Source organism: Herpailurus yagouaroundi, unplaced genomic scaffold, assembly GCF_014898765.1.
Source record: "Herpailurus yagouaroundi ecotype Mexico unplaced genomic scaffold, PumYag 192, whole genome shotgun sequence".
NCBI classification, from domain to species: Eukaryota; Metazoa; Chordata; class Mammalia; order Carnivora; family Felidae; genus Herpailurus; species Herpailurus yagouaroundi.
In genome coordinates, this window is record NW_024412423.1 from 10,557,637 (window position 1) to 10,579,328 (window position 21,692).

A 21,692-nucleotide genomic window follows, 5' to 3' on the forward strand; every position below is an offset into this window, starting at 1 on the left:
AGCCTGTGTAAGTAAGGGCTTCAATGTCTTTGATCTGATGTTGACTTGAGTATCTGGAGAGGGAAAAGAAAATGAACCCAGTTACCTTGAAGCTTACGCTCGGTGCTCTTTGTCCACTCTGCACATGTGAGCACTTTAGCTGTTGCCACGAATCAAGGGCTTTCCTCCCTGATGTTATAAATAGGGATGAGTAAATATTTTGGATTCATCAGCCTCCAAGTATTCTTCAGATGTTTTAGGTTCGAGCAAACAGACTACGTCGTGCTGAGTACATTCTCCCTTGATTTTTTCCTTTAAGGACCATGGGTGATTTATGGGAAATGGAATCCATATGTTTCTGCTTCATTTACACTCTAGTCATCAAAAGGTTGTGTTGTAAGAGCTATTTGATGTCCAAGATGCCCTTTGAGCTTGGTTTTGTTGTTGTTGTTGTTGAAGTGTAAGCTGCTTAAAAGTGTTGGTCCCTTTAAAAGGCAGAGAAAGAGAGAGACAAGAGAGACTGGGAAGGCCTGTTTTGCCAAGATGAAATAGATTTGAACACCAGGAAGTTCGGTTTAAGCTGAAACTATAAACCCATGAATTTCAAATGGGTCCAGAATTTGCAAGAAAACAAAGTCTCCTCCGAGGCCAGTTTCAGGAGCAGCTCTGATAAATACAGAAAAGCAGCTAGCAGCTCACAACCCCACCGGGGAAGAGAGGGCTGTGAACGCTGTTAGCTGCCCAGCTAACACATGTGCCCACTGCTGGGGAAGCTGTTGTCTCCGGTCCTCGGGAGAGCAGTGTCTCCAGTCCAGATCAAGAACTCTTTGCCCTATTTAAGCATGGCAGTATCTGCTCTCCGTGTTTTCCCGGGGCTGTCCTGCCCTAGGCCAGCGTTTCCCATCTGTTCTCCTGCCATCTGGCCCAAATACCTGGCCACTGAATGGGATCCTGTGTGTGCATTTGGGACGGTGTTTATTTTTTGGGCAATTTCTTTAGAAATATCTCATTGAGCTCACAATAGGGCCGGGAAAACATGGAGTTTGAGTAAAGTACAAAATAGGTTAACTAGGGACCTACAAATTAGGAAAAAGCCAATGTAAAACCAAGTTTTCTTGGGGCGCCTGGGTGGCTCAGTCAGGTAAGCAACTGACTCTTGGTTTCAGCTCAGGTCTTGATCTTACAGTTCATGAGATTGAGCCCTGGGTTGGGCTCTGCACTGACAGCCTGGAGTCTGCTTGGGATCCTCTGTCTCCCTCTCTCTCTGTCCCTCCTCCATGCTCTGTCTGTCTCAAAATAAGTAAATAAACTTTCAATAAATTAGTAAAACTAAGTTTTCTTTCTCTCACTCTTAGAGCAGCTCTTAAGTCCTTTTAGGCATGCTTTATCACTTATCTGTGGCATTTTATGAAAGGTTTCAGAAGAAAAACATCCCAGTTGGAATTATTTTATGTGATAGTATAATTGAAATAGCATTAAATCTCTGTAGAGTATGTGTGTGTATATATATGTATTTGTACATACATATATATGAATATATGAGTATATATATGTATATATATGAATGTATATATATATTCATCTTTAGAGCATTATAGTTGTTAGAATGTGGAACTTCATTATCCACAGGGTCTTTAGATGTGGTATGAAGTTTAATGTGATAGTATAATTGAAATATCATTAAATCTCTGTAGAGTATGTGTGTGTGTGTGTATATATGTGTGTGTGTGTGTGTGTGTGTGTGTAGATACATATATATGAATATATATATATATTCATCTTTAGAGCATTATAGATGTTAGAATGTGGGACTGCATTATCCAGCAGGGTCTTTAGATGTGGTATGAAGTCACTTCAACAGAATTCACAGTCCTGTGAATTACCTATATATTTTATTTCAGTTATCTGGGGGTAAGGGAGAGTGTTTTAGAATCTTAGAGGCTAGGGTTTTCCCCCCAACTCCTACTCTTAAGGAACGTTTAGCAGAATATTTCCAACATCATTATCCAGTAACTACTACAGTTAACATTTGGGTGTCTGTTCTTTGAGTCAAGCATGTGACTGTGCACACACATGCACAGAGTTTGATGAGATTGTAGTATTTCTTCTGTTTTTCAGCTTCTCTTTTCAAAAATATACAGCAGCCTTTTCCCGTATTTATAAACTGTTTTACCTCCTGAACTTTAGTGCGTACAGACTATTTCATCATAGGAATGTACCACAATTAGCTTAATGTCTCAGAGTATTTTTAAATACGGGGCTTAAACAAATAATTCTTTCAGATACATTCTAAAATGTTTTTAAAGTTGTTTGCTATAGTGGCATCTGGGTAACTCAGCTGCTTAAGTGTCTAACTCTTGATTTCAGTTCAGGTCATGATCTCATGGTTTGTGAGTTCGAGCCCAGTGTTGGGCTCTGCACTCACAGCATGAAGTCTGCTTGGGATTCTCTCTCTCCCTCTCTCTCTCTGCCCTCCCTCACTCGTTCTCTCTCTCTCTCTCTGTCTCTCAAAAATAAATAAACATTAAAAAAATAAAGTTGTTCGCTATAACTTAGGACACATTAGAAAATAAACTACCCATAACTTCTACATCTTATATGTCCTTCTACATGTACTCTTTGAGAGCCATATTTGGAGAATATCCATCTCTGTCTTTAAGAGCCCAAGCTTCCTCAGTATACATGATGCTTTTTAAAGACCTTAGAAAAGATCAGTAAGATAATCAGTAAATTTTGTTTCTTCCTCCTTGGAAAAAAAAAAGTTTCCACTGCATTCCCACTCTAAGAAGAGCCTTGTGACTTCAATTCATGCACCTCTCTCCTTGTTGGATGCTTAGTCCATTGGTAAAGTTCCTGGAGTCACCTTAAAAGAAAGCTGAAATCCATACCTATTTTATTGTTGGTTTCCAAGTTCCTTCACCCCTTGTTGTGGATCTTTCCAATCCGTTACTAGAGAACTCAGTCGTATCCCTTTTGTTGACAGGTTGCCAGGATACCTCTAGGCGACAAAGGCTGGGGCTCCCCTTTCAAGCAGCTGCACACACTGTAAGAATTCTTGCAAGAGGGAATGTGAATCCTGGAGCTAATTCTGCCCGTTTCCACCAGCCCCCTCCCTGAGGGGCTCAGCTGGCCGTGCTAAAAGCCACAGTAGAAAGGTGAAAACGAATATTACAAGGTGAGGCTCTCTCTGGGAAGGCATGCTTTTTCTCTGTTGTCTAACAAATCAATCAGTCTCCAACCATACCTTTCAACTAATAATAGATTCTTATTTTAGGTAATCCTGATCTCCACTTCTGTCTCACTGTTATACTCACTGTTATTCTCTAGTGAAAAAGCAAATACTTTCTCACTAGAGAAAAGGAATCTAAAATAAAATAATCATTGAATAAAAAAAACAAGTACTGCTACACAAAATAACAAATATCATTTTACTTTATTGGATGATGCTGGCTATGGATTACAGATTTTAATGGCTAAAAGAGAACCAAATAGGGGCGCCTGGGTGGCGCAGTCGGTTAAACGTCCGACTTCAGCCAGGTCACGATCTCGCGGTCCGTGAGTTCGAGCCCCGCGTCGGGCTCTGGGCTGATGGCTCAGAGCCTGGAGCCTGTTTCCGATTCTGTGTCTCCCTCTTTCTCTGCCCCTCCCCCGTTCATGCTCTGTCTCTCTCTGTCCCAAAAATAAATAAACGTTGAAAAAAAAATAAAAAAAAAATAATAAAAGAGAACCAAATTCCATTGGAAGCAATAATAGTATTGAAACCTGTAATTATTTAAAAATAATTTTCTTCAAAGAAAGGTAGAAAAAATATGTTTTATGTTAATCTAGGATTATATGTGTATTAACCAAATTATCCTTGAAAGAAAAAGGGGTGATAAAGGCTATAGTTACTCAACTGATTTGGCAGATTTTTTTATTGAGATGAAATGTACATGGAGAAATGTAACTAATCTTAAGTTCTTAAATTCAAGTTCCAAAGTCAGTGGGTTCAACAAATATATATATATAACCATGTAAACCATCACCTTAATCAAGAAACAGGACATTTCTATCCCCAGAAAGTTTCTTCATATCCTTTCCAGTCAATCATCTTTCTGTGAGCACCCATGTTCTGATATCTATCACTAGAGAATGATTTGGCTGTCCATGAACTTCATATGAATAGACTCACACGGTGTGTATTCTTGAATCTAACTTCTTAGACTCAGTGGAATGTTTTTGAGATCATCCCATATTTCTATGTGTATTACTGGTTCAATTCTTTTTATAGGGGAGTGTTAATACATTATAGGATTATTCCGCATTTGTTTACCTATTCTCCTATTCGTTAATATTTGGCTTATTTCTAGCTTGGGTTTCCTATAACTAAAGTTGCTATATCCTTTCTCGCACAAGTGTTTTGGTAGACATATATTCTCCTGTTTCTTAGGTTCAGACCTAGGATAGAAATTGAAGTAGATGTATGTTTAACTTTATAATGGGGAAATGATATGTCGCTGTGGTTATCATTTGCGTTTCCCCGACTAATGAAGCTGAGCATTTTTACGTGAGCTTGGTTGGAGACTGGTATTTTGCTTTTATTAAGTTCGCATTCTTTGTTCCTTTTAGAGACTTCCTTTCTTGTTTATACCATCTTTACCAATGTGTAACTCACATCCAGTAATATGTGCACATTTTAAGTACACAGTTTGAGGAGTTGTGACAAATGATTACATCCATCCACCCACCAATTATATCAGTATGAGAACACGTCCATTAATGTTTGTAGTGCAGTCTCCACCCACCCATCTGTCCACCTGCGAGCAATCACCAATCTATTTTCTGCCACTTGCAGATCAGCTTTGCCCATTCTAGGGTTTCATGTAATATTTTAGGTAATATTATAGGGTAATATTGCAGGGTAATACTCTGCTGTGTGAATATTCCATAATTTGTTTACTTGCTTACCTGTTGACGTACACTTGTGTGGTTTCTTAAATTTTTCACCATTAAGAGCAGAAGCTGCTTTAAACATTTGTACATGTCTTTTGTGGACATATGTTTTCACTTCTTTTGGGTAATTATTTAGGGACAAAAGTCCATGTCAGTAAGTAGGTGTAGGCTCAACTTTGTGAGATTCTGCCAAACTGTTCTCCAGAGTCTTTATGTATTTCACAAGCCCTCCCAAGCATGTAAGGGAGTTCTGGTATTTCCATTTACCACTAACACTAACACTTAGTGTTAGCAACCTTTCTAATTTTAGCCATCCTATTGTGTAGTATTTCTGGTTTTAGTTTGCATTTAGCTAATGACTGACAGTTAATGATGTTGAATTTACTTCATGAATGTATGGACTATTTACACTTTTTCTGTTGTGCAGAGTTTGTTCAAAGCTTTCGCCCATTTTAAAAAATTGGGTTGTTTGAAATTTGTTCATAGATACATGTACATATATTATGTATGTGTGTGTATATATATCATATATATGTGATATAAATTTGTTCATAGATACATGTACATATGTTATGTATGTGTGTGTATATATATCATATATATGTGATATAAATCCTTTTCAAATATATGTCTCATAAACATTTCTTTCCAATCTGTAGCTTGGCTTTTAACTTTCTCAATGGTGGTTTTTAAAGAGCAGAAGTTTCTAATTTATATGAAAGAAAACTTTGAATGCTGTTTCTTTTAAGTTTAGTGCTGTTCTATGTTTTGTCTAAGAAATCTTTGTATCTATCGAGGTCATGAAGATATTCTCCTAATTGCTTTCTTCTAGAAGCTTTATAGCTTTTATACTTGTACATTTCATATATTATAATTTTTATATTTAGTTCTCTGAGCCATTTTGATTTAAGTTTCATGTGTGGTAAAAGTAAAGAGCTGATATTAGCTTTTCCCTGACATGTATCCAAATGTTCCACCACCTTTTGTTTAAAAGATTTTCCTCCCTCCATAAATTGCCTTAGCATCTTTGTCAAAAATCAATTGACTGCATATGTGAACCAACCATATATTTATCGACTCTCTTCTGTTACATGAGCCCATTTATCTGTCTTTATTGGCATTGTTAATTTTTAATAAGCCAGCTCCTCTTGGCTTATAAGCAGTGCAGCACATACTAAAAACAAATATATAAGTGGAGTCCTTCCATGACTTCTTGCCAGGGGAACTATGCACAGGAGTTTGAATTAGGTTAGACATTTTTTTCTTGCATGCTGTACAAATGTTTCCCTTGGAAATAATCTGATTTTAAGTGATTCTTTAACAAAAAAAAACAAAAAACAAAAAATATCCAGTCAGAAATGTATTTAAGAATGATAATCCCAGACAAATATAGATTTTTTTCCAATGCATTTATACCAAATGATACATGACCTTAATTTTCATTCATTCATTCAATAATTTGTTGAGTGTCTACTATATTCCAGGCACTGTTTTGGACAAGAAAAGATGGAAGGAGAATATTTCATAAGTTCATAAGTTTTGCAAGGAAGCATTATTTATAATCTCCACTCTATTGCCTATTTAACAGCATATTTATAATTATAATTACAGTGAAAAAAATCTTTGGTAAAATAAACATCAGATTAAATGTCTTCGTACATTCCTATGAATTGACAGAAAAGTATCAACACTCAAGTGTTTACAAAGGTACATCATTTCCTCAGCTTTTCCAGATGTGCTGTCACTGTCAAAATATATCCATTCCTCTGGGCCTCAGATTGTAAGCTCTCATTTCTGTCATTTGCATTTTTCAGCTTATTTTAGAATTAGAATTTCATATATGATTTCTAAGAGAAATTTCTTTGCAGACTGGACCTTAATACAGCTCTATGTAGTATCATCTAAATAATTTCCCCAGCTTCTCTGGTGAATGAAAGATTTTCAAGAATATATGCAATTCTAAAAAACAAAGCAAAACAAAACAAAACTGTAAGTAGTGAAGAATGCAAACAGTTCCAGAATACACTTCCTGAGGAAGCAGGTGATGATTCCTGTGGAGTCTTTTTTTTTTTTTTTTAATGTTTATTTTCGTGAGAGTCAGAGAGAGACAGTGTGTGAGCAGGGGACGGACAGAGAGAGGGAGACACAGTATCCGAAGCAGGCTCCAGGTTCCGAGCTGTCAGCACAGAGCCCAACGTGGGGCTCGAACTCACGAGCTGTGAGATCATGACCTGAGCCGAAGTCGGTCACCCAACCAACTGATCCACCCAGGCGACCCTCCTGTGGAGTCTTAAAAACACAGCAGCATTTCCTAAATATCATAGCATGCAAGTATGGCACTACACATAACACACACCATGTTGGGGCAGCAGGGAGGGAGAATGTACGGGAAGCAAGCTCTTGAGAGGTGGAAAGCAATGGCAAGCTGCAAATAGAACATCCAGAGTGCAGTGTGGGCGAGAGGTTTTTTTGAGAGAAGATGCTACAAGGAGTCTGATGCAGTCCTACACAAGCAGAACTTGGTAGAGTTCTGGCTGCACTGAGTGCTCTTTTGTGAATTCACACTGATTCATGGTTGGATGTTTCACTGTTAAAATAAAATGGAGTCTCATTTGTATGCTCTAATTCAGGAGTGCTCAAAGTTTTCCTATTAAATGCCCAGATAGTAAATAATTTAGGCCTTTTAGGCCATATGCTCTGCAGTTGTGGGGCAAACAGAGCCAAAGTTAAACACGTAAATGAATAAGCATGACTCTGGTCCAGTAAACCCTTATTTACAAAAAGAAGTAGACAGCTGGCCAAATTTGGCTAGCGAGCTGTAGTTTTCTGACCCTTGTCTAATCTTCATTTCTGATGAAATACCTTCCAATTTCATACATTGGCCTTTAAAGGCCTCTGGCTTTTAAACAGTTGGCTTTGGAACTTTTCTTCCTCTGAGTGCCCCATAGTCTGTAATTCTCTTCTAAAGAAATATGACTTCCAAGGAGAATAATTAAAGTTTGAAAGTCATCTGCACTCAGAATGCATGTGATCAAGAGAGACCACATATAAATGAGCTCAGCTCAGGAAAGCCAAATTGTCAGATCTTTCTTCAGCTTTCTGCCTAATCATACAGCACCCAGTACCTGATCTCGCTAGTCATATATCAGCTGTCTGTCTATCTATCTATCTATCTATCTATCTATCTATCTATCTATGTATCTGTCTATCTCCATTCTTGGGGGAAGATCCGAGCCATCGATGTTGTTGCTCATTAGTTAAGAAATAGTCTTTGCCATGAGGGCTTGGTCCAGTACATAGTCCTTGGCTGGATTCTCATTTCCCTTGGATTCGGTAGAGTTATACTTCTAAAGCTAGAATACCAATTCCTAATTCCTTGAGGATTACAAGGAACAAGGTTTAGAGGCCCAGGTATCTCCAAGACTTGAGAAAATACCACAAAGCTGGCTGTTAGCCCTTCCTTTCCAAAGTTCCTGTTAATTGTATTTTCACCCCTCTATTTAAATAGGTTTGTTTCTGTTTAAAATTTTATTTTAAAGTTTTAATATAAAATCCAGCTAATTTCATTCAGCTCGTTCAGCATTCAGTTTATTTTGTTGGCACCTACTATGTGCCTAGCGCCAGGAATATAACTGTGTAGGGAGAAAAAAAGTCCCTAATGTCTTGGAGTTTACATTCAGGTGAAGGAGACAAAGACTATACAAGTAAATAAGACAAAAATATAGTAAGTGCTGTGAAGAAAATAAAGAACAATGTCACTATGGTGGTATCTGTGTCGAAGATGGGGGCAGAGGTACACGTGTGCATGCGTGTGTATTCTGTGTGTATGTATATGCATGTATGTGCTCATGTGTATCTCTGCATGTGGGGGGTGTGTGCATGTGTGTGTCAGTATGTGTGTTTGAGAAAGAGAGAAAAATTATTGGAAAAGGTGTAGTCAGGAAGGATCTCTTTGTTTTTTGTTTTGTTTTTACTTAAATTTTTTAAAATGTTTATTTATATTTGAGAGAGAGAGAGAGAGAGGGACAGAGGGTGAGTGGGGTTGGGGCAGAGAGAGAGGGAGACACAGAATCTGAAGCAGGCTCCAGGCTCAGAGCTGTCAGCACAGAGCCCAATGCAGGGCTTGAACTCCCGAATCACAAGATCATGCCCTAAGCCAAAGTTAGACGCTTAACCAACTGAGCCACCCAGGCACCCCTGTTTTTCTTTTAAGTTTATTTATTTTTAAAAGAGAGAGAGAGACAGCATGTGAGCAAGGTAGGGGCAGAGAGAGGGGAACAGAGGATCTGAAGCAGGCTCTGCACTGACAGCAGAGAGCCCGATGTGGGGCTTGAACAAATGACCTGAGCCGAAGTCGATGCTTACCTGACTGAGCCACCCAAGTGCCTCAGGAAGGATCTCTTTGTTTTTGTTTTTGTTTTTTAATTTTTTTTTCAACGTTTATTTATTTTTGGGACAGAGAGAGACAGAGCATGAACAGGGGAGGGGCAGAGAGAGAGGGAGACACAGAATCGGAAACAGGCTCCAGGCTCTGAGCCATCAGCCCAGAGCCTGACGCGGGGCTCGAACTCCCGGACCGCGAGATCGTGACCTGGCTGAAGTCGGACGCTTAACCGACTGCGCCACCCAGGCGCCCCAGGAAGGATCTCTTTGAATTGACAATATGTAAATAGAGAAAATGTGAGAAAACTTTACAAAGAACTGGGGGAAGATTCCAGACATTTGCAAGAGGATGTGCAATGCCCCTTTCCAATCCCTCCCCTAACCTACCCTGGAGTGAGAAGGAGTTTGGATCCTTTGAGCACCTGAAAGGTGAGCATGGATAAAGCCAGCACTGGCAGGAGAGAGTAAAGAGAGACCAATCAGAGACTTCGAGAACAACCAGGTCACAGAGAGTCTTCACGGCCAAGAGTTTGGAATTTGTCTTGACAGTAGTGGGACAACCATGGAACATTCAATCTAGAGAGGTTTAGGATCTGTTTTGTAATTTAAGGAGTCGAATATGACTGTTCTGAAAAATAGAAGCACAGGGTGGTTGTTCACCAACTACCGCTGTTCACCAACTACTGACCCATTGCCACTGAGGCACATCTGTTCACCTGTCTGGCAGTGAACTTAATACCTAGCCATATCGATGAGAGATGTGGAAATGTTTCCATGTGAATTAATATAATCTCACAAAGGGTTATCCAGTATCCAAGGGGTAGAACTTTGATGTGACACTGGTGTAAAAGAATGTAGGAAAGGAGGTGCATGAAGATGTAAAAGGCAGAGAGAGACAATAGGAGGCGAGAAAGTGAGCAGAAAGTGTAAGAAGATGAGCAGAGTGGGAAACGATGTTTATTTTTCTGCCAAATCATTATTAGACGATCATACGGGGAATAAAGAAATGCTAAGTGTTGTTCTAGTGTCTACTAAGGTCGTGCCTTTTACCCTTCCTCTTACTCTCTTTTCCCCGACCCCTTATAGCCCATGCAAGTCCACACTAAGATCGAGAACCTAGTTGGGGAGCTGGGGCAAAGGAAAACACCCTCGTGATCATTTCAGCCTGAACTCCCCACCACTGGGACTTCCTCCAATGCAAAAGATACAATCAAAGGTTATTTTAGTAGAATTACTGTGAAATGAACAAAGAACAAACTGAGAAGTAATGAGGATGGGAGAAGAAATAAACAATTGGAGATGGAGTCAGAATTCAATTTCCAGCCAATAATTGTCCTTATTAGTACCATCTGACCTGGTTTCAGTCCAGCATATCATTACCAAATAAGTGTTAGATGGATCCTGGCATGGATTCATTGCTAAGTGAAGATTCTGACAATGATTCTCAATATATTCTCTGACCTAGAAAGAATATGTGTAGAGATGTGTGTGTGCGTGTGTGTATGTGTGTCTATGTTCTTGTGTGTGAGCATTTGGAAGCACAGCGCTCAGTGATGTGATAATAAATATAGCTAATAAAATTCCAACCTCTTGTTAAGCAAGTATATATGTTCATTGGAAGGACAGAAATATGTATATTTAATTTGTGAAAAACTATTTACATTATGGATCATTTTAAAATCATAAATGTGTAATAAGAAATTAAAGTTTACATTACTTGAATCATTTCATGGCATTTTCCCTCAAAAATACCAAATGATTATGCAACATTAGAGTAAGATAAATCTTGGATTGCTTTACCTACTCAGTTCCAAGCGAACCATCCTATATATGAAACACATGACATTTTGATCAACAAAAATTAAAACCATATTTTCCTCTTCATAGCCTGTTTCCTATGTCAAATACTATGTCAAGTGGAGTTTAATTATTTTAGTTATTAACATATTTCTGGGGGACAAGAAATGTCCAAATAAATTTTCAACAGAGACTCCCAGGAGAAGCTTATTGATAAGTAGCGTTGGAATACTGTTCCAGCTAAAATTACTTAACTGGACACTGTCCATTGCTTTCCTAAATAAAATAAGGTCTTTTGTGATTCATCAACAATTTATTTATCTTTAATGTGATGGCATCTATTTCAATGTTAATTTTATAACTAGAATTTTATAACTAACCAAAAAGGACCAAGATTTGTAGCCTAAAATCGTCATTATTCTACATGATGTACACAGGACAGGTTCTAAATCTCTGCATCTTCAAATATTGACTCCACAGCATCTTGAGATAAGTCAGCTTGTTCTATCTTTTTGTATAAATGTGGTCTATAAGATCTTAGTATTTGAAAAGTCAGAAAAATAGGAACACTATGGAATGGACAAATAAATGAAAACCAGCTTAAACCATTTAAATGGAAGCTTCTAGGAAGAACAGTGGTGGGGGGGGGGGGCGGTAAGTAAAGCACTGAGAAATTGCCAAAACTCACTGAAAGCAAATGGCGATTTGGCTAAGTACATCCCAGCTGCACTTGCCCATCCTGAGATCCAGGGTAACAACATAGTTCTCAAGACAGAGAAAAAGGGAAAAGCTTTTTAGATAAAAAGCTTAGAAGGCATGACAAATTTGCCTAATTTGTCTTTTAGTGGAATAGCCTTTCTGGAGAGCACTTCTGGGCATGCAAAGTCAGGAAAGGGAAAAGAGGAGAGACTAAGAGGGTCTTCATGATGTCTCTTAATGGTCTCCCATGGACGGAAGCTGATGGAGTTCTCTGATGGAGTTCTGGGAGCTGGGGTAACCACAGCCATCATAGAAAACCCATATAGGGAAAGAGCTCTCCTAGACCCTAGGACTGGGGACCCTACGCTTGGTCTATCCATTCTGTAGGAAGAGAGGAGAATGACATGATTTAAATAATACTGTAGGACTAGTGCAATAGTTTTGTCCTTGAGGGAAAAGCCAAGACCATCAGCGGTCTTGTTGAGCTTCCGATGACCTCCAGACTTCTTACTTTGATAAAAAGATATGCATCTATTTCTTTAAGTGACTGATGGGAGTAGGATTTTCTTTATGTTCAGCGGTGTTAAATCTTTTTTTTTTAATTTACTTATTTTGAGAGAGACAGAGCTCAAGCAAGGGAGGGGCAGAGAGAGAGTGAGCAAGAAAGAGAATTCCAAGCAGACTCAGCACTGTTCGCACAGAGCCTCCCGTGGGGCTCAAACTCACAAAACGGAGATTGTGACCTGAGCTGAAATCTAGAGTCAGACACTTAACCGACTGAGCCACCCAGGTACCACTGACATAAAATCTTAACCATACATAATCAAAGTAAACATACGGTAAAAATTAGCCTAATTCATGGCTGGAAGGGTAGGGCTATTTTGAAATATCCCTAATGAATAATGTGTTATTGGTGGTGGTGGTGATGGGAACACAGAAATTATGTCACAAAATATCTGTTCTGGAGTCCACTGCCAGAGGCAGCATTCTGCACTGAATGAATTATTAAATAAATCCAGGTCCAGGCAGGCCTTCTTACCACATCCAAGTGCCTGAGACAGTGGTGCATTTATTAGAAGGACACATGTGCTTGGAAATACAGGAGAATCTAACAACTAGGCCGCAGGAAGCACAAGACCTACCTGTTCCAGGGGACTTACTAGCCAGAGAGTTGAGTAGAATCTGTTCTCTGGCCCAGACACCAAAATAATTAGTAGGCAATTTTTCATAAAGTTTCAGAATTCTAGAGGAAAATCGAAGGAACTTCTCAACCAAGCTCTTTTGATTTCTGCTGAGTAGAGTGATATTTCCCCATTGGGTGTTCAGCTCGACGTTCATCTGGTCTCTTTCTTGAATTGTTGAAAAGTCTGAGGAGAACTAGAGACCACAGCCTGCTTCCTTTTTTAAGAAAGGTGGAGAGAGAGGCCAGTCCACAGTCGGGCTCGGCAAACCAGACCTCGCCATCGCTTTTCCACCTGTGAGGTGACTGCTTCCTTTCATACCTGACATGATTGACAGGGATAACGTCTGAATGTAGTTTTCACTTCTAATTTGGGACATGGCGGCCCAAGCTTCTTCTTGTATCCGATGGGAATACCATGAGATTCCAGGAGCACAGATATTCTCTAAACGTAGAGTAAGATGTAAAGACTAAAGAACGTCACGTGTCTTCTGTGCCCACGTAGCGCTGTCAGCTCTGAGTGTCCTGTCATCAGCCTGTTCCCAACTCTACTCTCTTCCACCCACAGTCACCCCTGTCCCCTTTATTCTGCCTTCCTCTTAGGTATCATTAATTTGTTGTGATATGTCACTCTCTCTCAGTGACCTCTCTGCTTTAGCAACCATTACTGTTATTTACCCCAAGAGGGGAATGTGATTGGATCCGTTCTTCTTTTCATACCACACCATTTCATAGACTTGTCAGTGGGCTTACAGATTGGCCGCTTTTTGGCCAGCACCCAGCTCTGTTCCAATCTGCCCTGATTGGGGATGGGGAGTCGAGTCACATATTTCATACTGATTTGATTTGATAATGGGAGAGAATGTGCTCCTATATTGACTTTTCAGTATTGCTTTCCTTTGCAGGATTGCAGGTTGGAAGGTCTTTGAATAAAATGTGAACACAATATGATTTGAGTTGGCCGAAGAATAGAAACTTTGGAATCCCTCAGAATATCTTAGTGAAAGGAGAATGATTTCAAAAATCTATGGTTAGTCTCCTAATTACATTTTCTCACAAGCTGAGTTTATGAAAAAATGGAGAAGAAGACAGGCATTAAAGCCATATGGTGACAATTATGATAACATACTTACCACCTACCACACTTCATGCTAAGCATTTTATCTTACTTTTAATCCTCACGATAACTATGGAAGGTGTTATTATCCCACTAAACATAAGATGTAGCTGAGACACTGAGAAGTTACATATCCCAAGATTCCACAACTGATAAGCATTTTGGAGCTAGATTTCAACCGGGTCTGAATTTATAGGAGGGGTACATAGAAAGTACTTTGGAGTGGAGACTAACAGAGTATTACCTGAGTCTTTGCTATAAGCTACTTTTTCTTCTTTTGTTCAGCAAATAAGACCTTACCAGTGGATTTCACAGTTAGCTTGAAGTTTTTTCCACAGATGTGATAGTGGCAAAATTAAGATCTAAATGACCAGATCCCAGGCCACACAGAATTTTAACAGAAATATTTAGACATATGTCAGCTACATAGTAACATAAGGTGGGACATGGAGGAAACTATTTGAAACAACATTAAACAGATTTTTTGAGACTTGGAGGAAACCTACAAAACTGGCTTTGTGTATTACACATAGTCTCAAATGTTAGGTGCACATCACATTCTGTAAATCAAAGCGATCTGTTTTCCTACTAAATGTTTGCCTTTAGAGAAAATTCTGTGGTGAATCCTTTTAGGAAACTAAAGAACTTCCTTTGGGTAGTCCTTAGATATGAAGTGTTGATATTCTCCAGATTTCATTATTCAAGATCTTTTTTCAATCATGTGTTGCATGTGTTATAAGAAAATCTATAAAGGGTTCTCATTTCCTATAAGGCAGTCAGATTTCCTGAAATTAACTATGGTACTTTTCATAATTTGTTTTCAAATTACCTTTCCTGTTACTTAAATCTGTTATTATTTTTCCCCTCTGCCTTTTCACCCACGTCTTACTACCCATCTACACACACACACACACACACACACACACACACACACACACACACATTAATTTACCAACTCATATATACACAACCATTTACACACACCCATCCATTCACACCTATCCACACTTCCCAACCACTCATACTCATCTAAACGCACATGTGCTCTCATATACATACCACACTTAACAATTCATATCCGTTCACACACTCACATATGTCTCTACACTCACATCATACCTATCCATTCCTTTATCCATACACCCACATCCGTTCACTCGTACCCATGTACAAACCCACACTCATTCACTCATATCTATCTACACACTCATATACACACACACACTATCAGCTCTCCACGTTCCTGCACTCACATGCCACATTCTCACCCACGTACAATCCCACCCATCTGCTGACACCCATCCTCACACCCCCACCAGCTAATATTCATCTACACACTCACACTCATGTACCCACTCACCCATACACACACACATCTCCTCACACCTAATTATATACCCGTCTGCTTATAGGCATACACACACTCAAACGCTTCCTCCAGAAATCTTCACACATGCCATACATAGCCTGTCCGTCCCGCCGCAAACCAAAGTCCCACAATTCTTCAAGCACATCGTACTGTTTTAGATTCCTACACCTTTGCATATGCCTCCGTCTTTGTCAGCTGGAAATGTCTTTCTGTCTTCCCTTCCTATCTAAATCCTCTTCTTCTTTCAAGAACCAGCTCAAATGACATTGTTATTTTATGCACAAATGTTCATAGTAACTTTATTTGTAATAGCCGAACTATAATGACCCCAAATGTTCTTGAACAGGTAAAACAAATTATGGTACCTACATACCATAGAATCATACTCAGTCATTAAAAGCAGCTAATTATTGATACCTACAGCAACTTAGATAGATCTGCAAGGAATTGCCCTGAGAGAAAAAAGCCAACCACAAAAGGTTCCATTCAGCATGATCCCATTCTAAAAAAAAAAAAAAAAAGAAATTCTAATGTTTATTTATTTTTGAGAGAGAGAGAGAGAGACAGAGTGCAAGCAGGGGAGGGTCAGAGAGAGAGGGAAACACATAATATAAAGCAAGTTCCAGGCTCTGAGCTGTCAGCACAGAGCCCAACATGGGGCTTGAACTCACAAACCTGAGATCATGACCTTGGCTGAAGTTGGATGTTTAACTGGCTGAGCCACCCAGGCACTTGGACTTGATCCTGTTTATAGAACGTTTTTAAATGAAAAATTATAGAAATGGAGGACAGATTAGTGATGTCTAGGAGTAAGAGATGGGGACTTGGAGGGAATGGTGGGAGAGAGAGAGGTGGGTATAAATTGGTAACAGGAGAGATGATATGTAATGTTGGAACTGTTCAGTATCTTGGCTGTAGGTGCATATGTTCGTAGGTGGTAAAATTGTATACAGCTTAATACACACACATGTAGTTGATGAATACAGATAAAAGTGGATTGTATCGATATCAATATTCTGGTTGAGATATTATAGTATAATTTTGTACAGTGTTACCATTGGGAGAAACTGGACAAGGGCAGGAGGGATCTCTGTATTATTTCTTAAAACTGCCTGTGAATCTGTAATTATCTTAATAGAAATAGCAGTTAATAATAAAATCATCAGGGCTTCCTGGTGAGTTTGAGCCCTGTGTCGGCCTCTGGCTGACAGCTCAGAGCCTGGAGCCTGCTTCAGATTCTTTGTCTCCCTCTCTCTGACCCTCCCCCATTCATGCTCTGTCTCTCTCTGTCTCAAGAATAAACATTAAAAAAATTTTTTTAACAAAAATAAAAAATTAAAAAAATATATATAATCATCATGTCATCTTCAGACCTAACATTAACATTAATTCTTAACATCGAGATAACAAAATACATTTTAAAGAATCACAATGTGATCAAACCAAATGGGGTGAAATGCACCTAGGAAAATGTAAACTTCTACAATTAGATTCAAATAGTCAACCACATCAATGTAGACTGAGGGAGACCTGATTCAGCAGCAGATTATATGGCCACAACTAAGGTCTGGGGACACAAGGATAAAGCAGACCAATGGTTGTTCACCACTGCATTAAGCAACACCTCTGAGGCTAATTTACTGAGTAGGTCTTCTTTGTAAAGAGCACACAGCCCAGAAAACATGAGGGGATGTCCCATATTTTGGGTGACTACATCATGTTACTGCAGTGCTTTTCCTGGTGTGACCCTCTTCTACCAGTAGAGAAGTTCCAAATATGACTCAATTATTGACAAAATAGTCTCACCTCTGTATTAAAATCAAATCTTGGGCGCCTGGGTGGCGCAGTCGGTTAAGCGTCCGACTGCAACCAGGTCACGATCTCACAGTCTGTGAGTTCGAGCCCCACGTCAGGCTCTGGGCTGATGGCTCGGAGCTTGGAGCCTGTTTCCGATTCTGTGTCTCCCTCTCTCTCTGCCCCTCCCCCGTTCATGCTCTGTCTCTCTCTGTCCCCAAAAAAAAAAAAAAAAAAAAAGTTGAAAAAAAATAAAATCAAATCTACCTCTTTTTTTCTGAGCACTACAGGCAGTATCTCCAATGTTCTTGGGCTGTTTGTACAGTATATTCCAAATTTCGTTTTTGCTTTTCTCATGTTTATGTAGTACATATACACTGGGTTTTAAATGGCTAACCCATAATGGCTGTGAACTATTGATGCCATTTAATGGGGTTACACAGAAAATGTCATTGGTGCGGCATGTTGGGGAATCCTTTTTGAGCTAGGGCTCTGTAGGGGAGGAAAAAGTTTCTCTACCTTTTTTGGCTCGGTGACGGGGACTGCAAAATACACTGACAAAAGATAGGTTAACAAGATAAAAACAAAGTATATTAACATGCACATTCCACATCCACACGAGAAGACTCAGTGATGAGTAACTCTCCGGCTGGTCAGAGTTTGAAATCTGTAAAGAAACTTAAAAAAGAATGATAAATTTGTGGTGAAGTGACAAGACAAAAAGGGATTTAGGCTTTTAGAGGCAACAGACTATAGGAAGGTAAATATATGGGGGAAACTAATGGAAGATAGAGGCTATTTAGTGATGTTACATATCTTACTCTTGACGCTAGCCTCTGAGCTGACAAGAGTCTAGAGTTGTCTTTGATGAGTTCTGCCCTTCCTGGTTTGGAAAAAAGAGACATCTTTACAAATTTATGTCCTTTTAGGCAAAGAGAGGGAGGGCAGATTGCTTCCCTTATATCTGCTTCTTCCCAGTTGCCTTCACCTCAAAATAATCCATATGCCAATGTGGCATAATCTGATACCCTACAATTCGCAATAGGAAATCACTCTGCAAAACAGAAATGGCTTTTCAGCTCAGAATCCAAACTGGTAGTGACCTTTCCACCTAGGAAAGGTCCAATTATTTGAGAAGACTGGTTGTGGTCCTGACAACACCATTAAAAAGAGAGAAGGCAACCCTTATCATGTACACAGCACTCCCTCAACAAGAAATGGAGCCAGTCAGCCACGAGCACTTTCTGAAGAAAACAGTCAGTAAAGACTCTACCTGATAGAAAAACATGCAGAGGCCAAGACAAAGAATACAGTCAAAGAGGAAAGGGGAGAACAAGCTTGGCATGTGGACAGGAAAGCTGTAGAGAATGCCAAATCTGATAAGATTATTTCACAACCAGTCACACTGGTTGAGGGTCCTCACCAGAGGTACAAAGAGACACTGGACTCTGCTGTCTAATGTTATGTGAATATTTATGCCTTTGTTACCATAGAGTGAATTGTATTATAATTCTCATTCTAAGGGCCACATGAGGCATTTTATCGTGCCCCCTGGGATGGAATCCCCCCCAGGGCTGTTTCCAGTGGAGACTAGAGCTAGGTGACTCTGAACTGACTATTAAGTTTCTGGGTCATGGTGCAGGCAAAATTAGGGGAAGCAACATTTTTGCAGAAGTCTGCATTCACAATGCTGATCTCTTTCTGTTGTGGTGCTTTAGTTTTCTGTTACTGCTGTAACAAAATACAATAAAATTAGCAGGCTAAAACAACCCACATTCACTATCTCATAGTTCCATATGTCAGAAGTCCAACAAGTGTTGCCAAGCTGTGTTCATTTTGGGGAGCCCTTTTTGGAGGCCTTGTGTCTCCTTGGTCTCCCAGCTTCTAGAGGCCACACACATTCTTTGGCCACATAGCTTCTTTTTCCCGGCTTGAAGTCAACCTTGGCCAGAAGGGGTGCTTTCTTCTTTGGTTGTCCAAACTCTTTAAGGGAAAGGATTTCCACTTTTGAGGACTTGTCTGATTATATCGGGCTTATCATTTCTAATCCTGCTTTCTCCAGAATATAATAGAATGAAAATATAAGCCACAATCTTGTAGTGGTAAGCATTGAGTCATGTCTCCAGAGCAAATTAGCAGTGGCGTCAACCACGGGACACCCTACCCAACAGCACCTTCTCTTTATTGTGTTGGATTGTTCTTCCAGACTTAAAGTGGAGACAGACAGACAGTGGAAGCAATGAAAGAAAAGGTAAAAAAGCACAGAAGGTGGGGAAAGAGCTTGTTGAAAACACAAGAAAGAGGAAAAATCAACATCCACAGAGTTGACTTTAAATTGAACTCTTCTTTTTACTTTTTTCTTTAAATGTTTGTTTCTTTGTTTTGAGAGAGAGAGAGAGAGAGAATCCCAAGCAGGCTGCATGCTGTCAGTGCAGAGCCCCAAGCAGGGCTTGATCTCATGAACCTGTGAGATCACTGCCTGAGCCGAAGTCAAGAGTCAGTTGCTTAACTGACTGAGCCACCCAGGTAATGAGGTTTTGGAATGGTGGGGATCCAGAACCGATGGCCGATAAAGAATTCTTGAGACATCTTTGGTGCAAAAAGGTGATTTTTTTAAAGCATGGGGACAGGACCTGTGAGTGGAAGGAGCTGCCCTGCGGTGGTGAAGATAGACTGGTGATATGCTATGGAGCTGGGGGAGATAAAGGCAAAAGGGAGGCAAAAGTGGGACTTTGGTATGCTAAAGATGACTCCTAAGATACCTGAGCCCTTGATATTGTCAAGCTAAGGTTGTTTTCCCTCTAGTAAGGCATTTACATTATGACAGTAGGGGGTTCCTAGAGAAATATCCTACTTTGTATTTGCCTCAAGTATTTGTCAGTGGGCTGCATGTTATAAAGAAATTTAATTTTGCCTGCCATTTCCTTCTTGCCTTTGTTCCCCACATCACTATAGAGGGGAGGATGACATTAGGGCTCCAGGAAACTGAATCTACAGGTTTCTGGAGATTAGGCTATTGATAAGGTTGCCTTTTTCTTGTAATTCATTAAGACATTTGTAAACTCATGGAGACTCATGTCCTGCATGACTGTGATCTCTATCAGTTTAACCATTTGTTTTCTTTCCTTTCCTTTGTTCTTGGGCAGCCAGGAGTGCTTGAGAAATATCATAGATATCGCACAGGGAGTGGGGGCAGGGGAAGGTGATAGCTTGTGCTTTGCCCTCAGCTTGCCTTATGCTCCCTCATCACAGGTGCCCCTAAATTGAACTCTTCTAATCAAATATGCTGATATTTCTGATCTTCATTGGTCTTCTTTTTGTTCACTAAAGGAAAACAAAATAAAGCAGTTGATACACTGACCTTCTTACTGTCTGATAGTTACTACTGGGTGTGGTGGAAGGAGGCTTTCAGTAAATTTTAAACCACCAACAAACGTAAACTACAAGCTAAGAAGGTTTGCAAATAAAGAGCTGTCACCACATTTCATGATTGGCCTGGGCTCTGGGAACAGAGAGGATGGACAAGTTCCTCTTAGACACCAGGAGACGCCTTCTAGTGGTTTCCTTCAACAGGGGATATCCCATGTAAGATTCCTGAGCAATGAAAGGTTGTTGTATGAAGGGCTGAACCATCAGGGATCTCAAACCATCTGGCCTGTGAAAGAGTGCTTTGTTCATGAGTCAGAGATGTCAAATTGACCAACAATAGCTTTTTGATGACTTATTTACATAGGAGGATGGGAAATGCGGGGAGAACAGCAACAAAGAGCCCACGTTCAGAAACAGCCTTGAGCTTGTACATAAATCCCTGGGTCTCCAGAGGCATCACCAGGGAAGTCATGCTGAGCATATCAGAAAATAGAGGCGCATTCATGACACACACAGCAGAAACCCAGCCTGCCTTCTGGGCTCGGCCCTGTTTTTGACATTCTTCCCAGGGACTTTCCTCAGAAATAGCTTTGGGTGGAGAGAGCATTGACAAAGGGTGTTGATGTCTGCAATGAATGGTAATGACGATCAATTTAAGTGTCAGCCAGGCTCTGGGAGGCACCAACCTCCCGGAGGTGGGTGGTGCTAAGGCTGTTGCCTGTTGTCTGGTCAATGGGTGATGTGGTTAAGAAAAGGTTCCTCCAGGATACAGTGAAGCCCATCTCTCATCGGCCAAACTCCCCTGGCCAAGTACCTCCTTTCAAAGCCAGCTGTGTTCTTCTTTGTGCTTATTTCCACCTGGACCCACTGAATCCAGTGACTACCCTTCTGATACTACCACTCTGTGGCTTGTAAGTGTGGGCCAAAGATACCACACTGAGGTAGCACACCGAGACAATAAATCATGTACATGAAGACAGTAGGAACTCTGTGCAAACGTATCACATGACAGGGGCAACATGACACGTGCATCTAGTTGCAATTTTTAAATAATAAAATGGTATCTGTTGTTT

General features: G+C 40.0%; 1 protein-coding gene across 2 annotated transcripts in view; it reads left to right on the forward strand.

Annotated features, from left to right (window-relative positions):
• ZNF475 (zinc finger protein 475) overlaps nucleotides 1-21,692 on the forward strand; it is a 131,010-nt gene that overhangs the window by 22,933 nt on the left and 86,385 nt on the right. For both annotated transcript variants that reach the window (XM_040444323.1, XM_040444319.1), the window contains one exon: nucleotides 2,963-3,154. The gene's annotated coding sequence lies outside the window, so the exon portion shown is untranslated. The remainder of the gene's footprint in view (nucleotides 1-2,962; nucleotides 3,155-21,692) is intronic.